Genomic DNA, 9,366 nt, shown 5'->3' on the forward strand with positions numbered 1-9,366 from the left:
AATGCATTGAAGTGCTTGACTCGGTTGTAGCAGATCAGATTCTCTTTCTTAAGGTATGATATAAACCTCTAAATTGATTTTTTTTTTTTGGTGCATCATTCATATATGCTATATGCAACAGAGTAGAAAGGATGTTGCTTTGGAAGGAAATGCTATACTAAACTAATGGTACTTCATATTTCTCTCATTCTTCCTTTAAGTTATTTGTTCGATTTATGATTTTTTGTAGAAGCGCTTTTATCCATTATCTTTCCATAGCAGCAACTTTTATGCACTATTATTTTGATATTTTGATTCTATGCTAACTCACTGTAGTGAGAAAAATGGAAACTTTGTCTGTGGGAAGATATGCAATATATCTGGGACAAATCCTCTCGGTTCATCTTTAAGTTTATCCCTTAATAGAATCAAACAGAGCTTTGTATTGTGAGTTGCTGCAATTTCTATTTTTATTCATATTTTCTATTTGATCCTAAGGCTTACAACTTGAAACACTATGGCAACACACACATGCAATTTATGTTCTTTTTACTTTTTTAAATATAATTCCTTTTGTTTTGTTTTTTTCTCTTTTAAATACTAGTTTTCATTCTAATGCATTTAAAGGTTTTATTTGGTCTAACAGACATCCGAAGCAATTCCTGTGCCATTCCCCCCAATAATGCATCCAAAGGTTTTATATGCTTCCTTGGTGGTCGAGGACATTGGTAAGTTTTAATTTCTTCTCACTCTGTTTGAGTTTTAATTTGTTTGTTTGATGGAATTCTGCTTAATGCTTACCCCCTTGGATGAGATCTTTTTTAATATTAAATGCAAGTTTCTTCAACGTTCAAAATTGTGCATTCTGTATTTTGTCTGTCCTTGCCAACAAATGGCCAACTAAAATTGAGCCGGTTGTTTCATCCATAGTTTGCCATATTTATTCTTATCAGGCCTTAGTGAAATTGTAAAGATCTTAGAGACCAGAATTATTTTTTTTACTGCACCTCCCTTCCTGTTAGTACACTGCCGACAAAATGGATTGTTAGTTTTTATAAAAGTCAAAGTGCTTTGAAATTGAATTCCTTTGAAGTTGATTGATCTGATGTGGGTAAGTATTGAGCTTCAAATTTGAGTAATTGATAGGAAATTCTTATAAACTATGGTGATCTATGAGGTTTTTTCCTAATATTGTTATTTTGCATGCAGTGGACTGATCTGAGAGATTTAGGGCTTTAATCTTTGAATTTGTTGGTTTCTAACTTGATATTGTTATTTTGCATGTGGGCATTGATCTGTAAGGTTTTGGTTCCAAATCTGATATTGCACCAATAGCTGTCAACAATAGGAGTAATCTGTGATTGAAATTCTTCTATGAGGAAACTTGTTAATTCATCCATGTTTTAGCCTGTGGAGTTGTCTCGTACATTCAATTCGTGATTTATCTGATTTGGGTAAGATTGTTATGGTTTTTATTGCTTAACAGGACTGCTTGTGTGGTTGTTGTGGAAAAGTCTCATAAGACATTTGAATCCTTTTTTCATTAAGATAAATGTTTTTCTTTGGCTCTTTATGATTTATGTAGCATTATTTAACTCATATTATATAGTGATGTCTTTTAAAACCCTTGGGATCAATGTTTAAATGATAGAACAACCAAGTTTTTTTTTTTTTTTTTTCCCTTCTGAGTTGGTGAAGAAGCTTATAAGTGTCGGCAATTTATTAAAAGAATGAACTCTGTATCTACTTTCTTACAAGCTGAGAGCATATTAGCAACCATTATCCTCTCTCTCTCTCTCTCTCTCTCTCTCTCTCTCTCTCTCTCTCACACACACACACATTGGCTTTGGGGCGTGGAAGCTTTCCTTAGTCTTTTCTTTCTTTCTTCTTTTTTTCTTCCTTTACCTTAAGCTCTTAATAATAATGGTTCCCAGATTGTTTCATTTAATTATAAGGCGAGTGATAGTAGGACGTATATATTGAAATCTTATTTTTACTCTCTTTTAATATTAACTGTCTATTTAATATTAGATTAATTTAAACCATCAATTAGTTTTCTATATTGTAACCGATTCCTAGTTTTTAGGGTGGAAAGATGACAGTCACTTATCTTTAACTTGCTGTAATGGTCACAGCATTGGTGAGTGACTACCTCACTTCATACGGAACCGTTCCAACTTCTTCTCTTCAAAATAACCAGGATAATGATAGTTGATTTCTCTCTCTCAGAATTTTCTTTCTCTTCATCAATTTCTCTCCTTCTAGACAATTTTGTCTCCCTCTTGCTACTTTTTTTTTACTATTAGTTTTTTAACTTTAATGGGGTTTGTTGTTAGAGCCAATGCTGTAAGAAATGTAATCCGTAATATCTCCATGCCCAACTCATCCTTCTTTTAAGACACAGTTGGACATGAAATTGCAGAATCCCACATTAGCACTATTGAAAACCATTTGTTCTTGGCCCTATTCTTCTTTTACAGTTAAACAGGAAAACATCTACAAGATTCTAATCCTCTAAGAAATAAGTGAAAACAAAATCTCATCTGGCGAGAAGTTTTCTAGAGGATGAATCTCTGTGTGAGAAAGATTTATCAAAGATGATGAATCGGTTTGCAATGACCTATTGTCATCATGACATCTGGTTTCAGGTGAACTGAGAGGGAAAATGTTCAACACTTAAATTTTACCTAGCAATATAGACAGTTATTAATAAAGAGCGTTCTGCATTCCTATTTTCCCTCAAGTACCGCGACCATTTTGCCTTAATTATAATATCAAAATAATTATAAATATATATATATATATATATTATTTGGATTCCTAGTAAAAGAAATTGAATCTCAAAGGATACTTTAGAAGATATTAAAACCTAAAAGATATTTGTGATATTTGTGAATCAGAGGGGAAGTGAATTATTTTATTCTTAAGATTCTAAAAATCATTAATATTGTTTTAGGAATTACTCCCATGGTTAATCTCTTTATGATTCTTGTTTAGATTCTAAACACTATGGGATTGTTTATATGATTGTAAGGAGTAGAATCCTTAATAGCCACATCCACCCCTTCATTGGCCTGTGCAGCCGTAAGGACCGCGCGAACAAAGAACATTCATTTTCCTTTAAATTAAATAATAATTTATCGATTTTAAGTTGTTACAGGTGACATTGTATTGGTGGAAGGCACCACATAGATTATAGTGGCGTATCTCTCTCTCTCTCTTATTGGCTCCTTCGTTCAGTCTTTCTCTCTCATTGGTTCCAGAGCTTGGGGATCTTTTTCTTTTTGGTTGAATTCTTTCTTTTATGTATTCTGCTGCCACTGTTGCCCAGCCACCACACTTACCCAACCCTCTGCTCTCGGCTGCTCTTCCCAGCCCCGCCCACCCCTTCCTCCCTGACTACCCTGGAACCCTCCTCTCCTCTACTGACTAAGCTTGGAGACGTTAATAGCAAATTTAATTCTGCAATGAGGACAAGCAAATCTGGTGAGGCCGTGAATGTCGTGGTGGATAGCCTTCCAGTGGGCACAGGGAAGCTGGATCAGTCTCTAATAATGAAGACTCTTTCTTAATCAGTCTGTCATTCTACAACTACCAAGTTTCCTGCGAGAGAGAGAGAGAGATGAACTGTTGAACATGCTAGGCTGTGGGTTCGGCCATTATCAATAATATGAAAAGGGAGAGGAGGGGGGGATTGGATGATTCTGAGTTTTTGGCTGGAAAGTGAAAGAATCTATCCTCGGCATCTCCTTTTATCCCTAGAATCCTAACTGTTTTCCCTCCCTTCTTTTAAGCTTCAAATTAATATGTTCCCAAATATGATCAGCCGCCCCATTCTTACCAGCCCTAGATAGTACAACCAGCCCCTGTTATTATTTTTTCAGACCTAGGCACCATCTATAATCTAGTGTAACCTATTACTCTATAATCCTTGAATAGGTTTATGTATTTTTAATTGATTATCATCCTCATTAATATTATTAATTTTGTCTTCATCATGTTGTCATACTAATGAAACGAATACCGCCAGCTATTTTTGTGAAAATGACATGCCAAAATCGACTTTAGCAGAGATACCAAAGAGTATCGAGAAGCGATCAAGTTCTTGTACAAGAACAATCTCGTATGCTTTTGGTTCATGAATTTAAAATTTATTAAATGAAGAGAGAGAAAGTGGATTTCAAATTTAAGGACCAAAGACGGATGAGAACATTTTCATACGTGAACCTGATCCACTCTCGAGAGTATCAACCTGTACCATATAAAATAAGAGTTTTGAAAAGTAAATGTTAATTCAATTTTAGTATTGAGTCTATATATATATATATATATATATCTTTCAAACTATTATGTTCTTGGAGGCAAAAAGAATGAATCAAAATTCTGTGAGCATCTCTAGAAATAATTTAAATGGCTATCAATCATTTTAGACGAAAGTGGAAGTATGCCAAAACTATTATTGGTGTACCATACACTGAAGTTACTGAAAGGTTGGTTTTCATGAAGAACAAGGTCTAGGGTCCAACCACATTGTTCAAATATCTTAATCAATATAGAGAGACAAAGAGATCTTAAGGAAAATCTTTTGAAGTTCGGATCTCATGCTACCACATTACAAAGTTGAGTAACAAAGTTAAAAGTAGGCTGCTCTCCTTCAGTCAATTAAAAAGAATACGAGTTTTTTTTTTATTTATTTATACTTAAAACGAACAGATTTATTAAAAAGGGAATTAAATTTTGTAACCCCAAGAGGTCATGACATCTTTCCACATCCCAAGAAAGAAAATTAATTCTACCACCAAGAAACTCCGTTTTAGATGCACTCTTAAGGTAAGGGTGTTATATAATGCGTACCATATATGAAGTTCCTATTTCATCAATTGTCGTCCAATGGTCACACACAGTTGATGAGATTTTGAAAATGTAAAAAAGAAGATGAAATGGGAATTGTCAAATATGTTCATATATAGACGCAGAAATCATACATAGTGAAAAACTCCAATAACTAATACTTGTACAGGGACTCGGGACTCGGGACTCGGGACTCTAAAACATATTGCATTATATTACAGAACAAAGCTGCATGGAATAAGAGGAAAGAAAGAAAGAAAGAAAGGGAAAAAAAGAGTTGATCGATACTGAGAAACTCTAATAACTAATACAAACCCACTAGTGGTGAACGGAATGGCCAATGCCTGGACTGTGACCGGGGGCTGTTGGCCGGAAGCCTTCTATCTGACCTGGTGGAGGTGGAGGTGATGGTGAGTTGATTAACGGAACTGCAGGGTTAGCACCTTCAATGTCTTCCATATGAACAAGGGCTGCTGCTGGCTCAAACTCTTTTGATACTACGTGTGCCATTTTTCTACTTGCATGCTCACTACTCAAGGTACCGGAAGTGTTTTCACCAACTTTTCTTGATGAAGTTTCAATCTTCTCTGTTGGAGTTATAGGTTTCTTGCTGGACTCCTTTGTCTTCCCAATCTTTAAATGCCTTCCTTCGACAAAGTTAACTGCATGAGAGAATGCAAAGGCAAGGAGAACCACAAAGGCAAAGATGAACTTGACGGTCGCCATAACCCTAGAGTGATGTTATAGAAAACAAGAAACAAACTTGAGAAACAAGGTCGTAGAGAGAGAGAGAGAGAGAGAGAGAGAGAGAGAGAGAGAGAGAGAGAGAGAGAGAGAGAGACTTCAAAACAATTCAAGGTTAGAAGCGAGGGATACTTCAACTGGAGTACTCTATGGGGGTATTTATAGTGGTGCTAGAGTCCCTTCTGATAGAGAGTGAGAAAGTGTACGTAGTTAATTGAGTGGGATGTGGAAGTGCTGACCAATGGGAGGAAGATTCGAGGAACTAATTAAACAGGTATATATATATATATAAAAAAAAAAAAAAAAAAAAAAAAAAAAAAAACAAAAACAAAAACAAACAAAAAAAAAAAAAAAAAAAAGAAGAAAAGGCATATCACAGTACCGCACTACTGCGGAGTCTAGAGCAAGGTTTTAAAACTTGGAATTAATCTCAGATCAGTTACGGTCGATATCAACTCAATATTGATCTGAATGAGCTTGGATTGAACCATATCACACATATTTACCTCTGTTTTTTTAATGAAAATAAGTTTTTATTACATTTTTATATCCTTAGGCCTTACCACCAGAGTCCTTTGGAAAGAGAGAGAGATTACTTGAGTGGGATATTTAAGTGCTAATTAACCAATAGGAAGTAGATTGGAGGGACAAATTAAACAGTATATACTAAGAAAATATATATATATATATATATATAAAGTTGAGGAAAAGATTGGGCATACCATTGATATTATGTAAGCTAGAGCCCTCTATTTCTATCCCTCTCTTTTTCCTTTTAAATGACATTCATATCCTTCCTATATGATATCCAATCATGTGCCCCCATTGATGCAATCTCCTAGCTGACTCGTTTATGGCTCGATAATTGGCAACCTTGTGGATACTTATCCTCTCTGCCTTTGGTAACTGGATTTGCTATGATGCATACTCTACAAATTGGCCATTGTCTTATCCATCACTTTTAAATGCTATTAGTCGGGCCCATCAGCTTTTTATGACCTTGCTTAGGTTTTGGCTCAGCTGGTAGAGGGGATGTTGTTCAGTGACCTCTTTCTTCTTCAAAGTGTATCACTTCTTCCTCTGCTCGGGATCTGGTCGGGTTCAAGGGTAGTCTCGTTCCTTGGTGGAAAGTGGAGTGGTCCAAGACTCCAAGGGTATAGCCCTGTTCCTTGGAAAAATTAAAGTGGGATATTGTTTCTTATCTCAAGTTGTATCTCTGTGTAATGCCAGGGGTATCAAACAGTTGTATCGGTTTCGTTTCAGGCGAGCTGAACTAGTTTTCGGTTGAGATTTAGGTAAAATCAAAGCTGGCCCAATAAAGGAATTTCGGTTCGATTTATTTTGGATTTCTCTTATCAGACTATTATAGGATTTATTTTGGGTTTGAAACGATTTGGTTTACCGTGTATATAAATAATTATGGAATTTTTTATTTTTTTTAATTTTATGATTATCAAGTTAGTATCGGTTTTTTTATCATTTGGTCTGTTTTTTAGGTTTGAATTGAATTTCAATCGATCTAATTGGGCCTGGTTTTCCACCAGTTTCATAATACCTCAAACCGTAGTCGACCGAATAAGGAATCCTGAACAGTGATGAGCCTTTTTTAATAATATGTATATTTCTTTATCGCAAACGAAGGAATCCTACCAAGTCTAGGGGCTAAGATTCCCAACACTCAAGACTCCAAGCCCCAAGGTCATAAACCTAACAAAATTAAATATACTTGAAAGAGAACAAAAGGATCACAAGGCTACCCATAAAAACAGTCCAACAAATCCCAACTCCTCTCAACCCAAATGGGATGCACTACCCTTTTTTGAACTAGGAAGATTCCCACCCCCACCCCCACCCCCACCCCCGCCCGCCCCATGTTGAAGGTGGAACTATAAGATAAAGTAATATTAGGGTTCATTTTCTATTTGTTGATGGAAATGTCGAAGGTGAAGAGAGAAATCATTTCTATCCTTTTTTTGTTTGAATATACCTAGGCATTAATCTTGTACATTTTATTTTTAATATTTAATATATTCTTCCTAGCTCATAGCAAATAAAAAGAACGAAAGTTCTACATCGTTCATAGATGTCTTCTTTAATATCTCTAATAATAAAATGAATAATCTTCATTTATTTCTGAATAGACAAAAAATTTTCTCCTTCCAAATATAGACAACCATCACAAGATAGTCAATTTAATAATCCCCCAAATCAAATCGCCTTTGCAAGTTCTTTTTTTTTTTTTTATTAACCAAGGTGTCCAGGTCAGTTTACACCCATCTCGGTCAGCTTACGTGCACCTCGACTAATCATAATAATTCACCGCTATAGTTGCTACCTAAATTATAAATATACACATGAGGAATCGAACCTGAAACCATACGTTTATCCACACAATCTCCAATCCACATTAATCATCACGGATGGATCCTGGAAGGTCTTGACAATCCTCATCATTCTAAATTGTCAACTCCAAGTCTTTAAAATACATGCTCAAAATATCTCTAAATCTTTTTAATAAAATGATGATGCACTGGGCATGACATAAGACATGACAGTCTTGAAATAGTAAGCCAGCTTAGGTAGAAGCCTAGAATGCACCATATATACAACCTACAAAGAAATGTATGGTACAGCTTTGCATGTCCCATGCAGGGAATTATTTTTCTTTTCTTTTCTCCTTTCCAGCGTCGGTCTCCTATGTATTGGGGACTTCTATTAACAAACCAAAGTGGGATCTAGTGGTCTACTGCGCACCATCTCAGAACTAGTGGTCTAGTGGTCTACTGCGCACCTTCAAACGGTTAGTTTTCTTCGGGGGAAGACCCAATGGAAGATGATGCGGTCGGTGATTTTAAGAGCGAGGAAGAAGAGAAGAGGAGGTGAGGATGCGGACTTGAACGACGCTCTGATTTGTAGGTTTTCTGTTTTTGTGAACTTATTGTGTTTCTTGGGGCGTCAATTTGGGTTTTCATGGACGTCGCTGTTTACAGTGTTTGAAGGCCTTAAGGATCTAGGGTTTTCATTGTTGTAGCCGAATTGCTCTGCATCCATCGCTTACGATTCTATTTGCCATCCATCTTTATTTCCTCTGTATTATTGCAGGATGGAATTTCAGCGAATGCTGAAATTGGAAAGCGTGTAAGGGCCAGCTTGAGAGAATTGCAGAGGTTGAAGAATTGGAGAATCCAAGAAATATTAGATACACAAAATGCTGCCATTGATGCTGACATGCATGGTGCATAATTTTACTAACCCTGATTAAATCAATTTATTCTTTTTAGTGATTCTTTTTGGATGTGCAATCACAAGTTGTAATTGATTGTTTTTATTCCAGACCAACAAAGGGAAGGGGCGCCTGAAGTATCTCCTGCGGCAGACACAGATATTTGCTTACTTTGCCAGAGGCAATCATTCTGCATCTCAGAAGAACCCAAGGGGAAGGTAAAAAAGTCATCTGCTCCATGAATAGTTATAGCTGGTATCCATGGTTGATATTGTTGGAAAACAAGGCAAGAAAAGAGAAGGATTATGCATGGGTAAGAGTAGGGGTGTCAAAACCTAGCCCGAACCGATAAAACCAACCGAAACCGACCGAAAAAACTCAGTTCAAACCAAACCGATCCTTATTTGATTGGTTTTGGACTGAGATATGTTGAGACCGACAAATCAAACCGACCAATAATCAAACAGGAACCAAACCGAATGAAACCGATAAAAAAAGAAATGATTATGACATTATAAAATTAGTGAATTGATTATCCAAGCCTCGTCTCCTCGTTCCTCGACAGATTC

General features: G+C 36.1%; 1 long non-coding RNA gene across 2 annotated transcripts; it reads left to right on the plus strand.

Annotated features, from left to right (window-relative positions):
• Positions 1–8,365: 8,365 nt before the first annotated feature.
• Positions 8,366–9,141, plus strand: LOC122073386. Of its 2 annotated transcripts, none has more exons than XR_006138775.1 (3): positions 8,366–8,453; positions 8,677–8,809; positions 8,909–9,141. It is a non-coding gene; the product is annotated as an uncharacterized LOC122073386 (long non-coding RNA). The 2 variants fall into 2 exon arrangements; XR_006138774.1 differs by having other exon boundaries at positions 8,380–8,486.
• The last annotated feature ends 225 nt before the right edge of the window (positions 9,142–9,366 follow it).

This window comes from Macadamia integrifolia, chromosome 3 (genome assembly GCF_013358625.1).
Source record: "Macadamia integrifolia cultivar HAES 741 chromosome 3, SCU_Mint_v3, whole genome shotgun sequence".
Taxonomy (NCBI): Eukaryota; Viridiplantae; Streptophyta; class Magnoliopsida; order Proteales; family Proteaceae; genus Macadamia; species Macadamia integrifolia.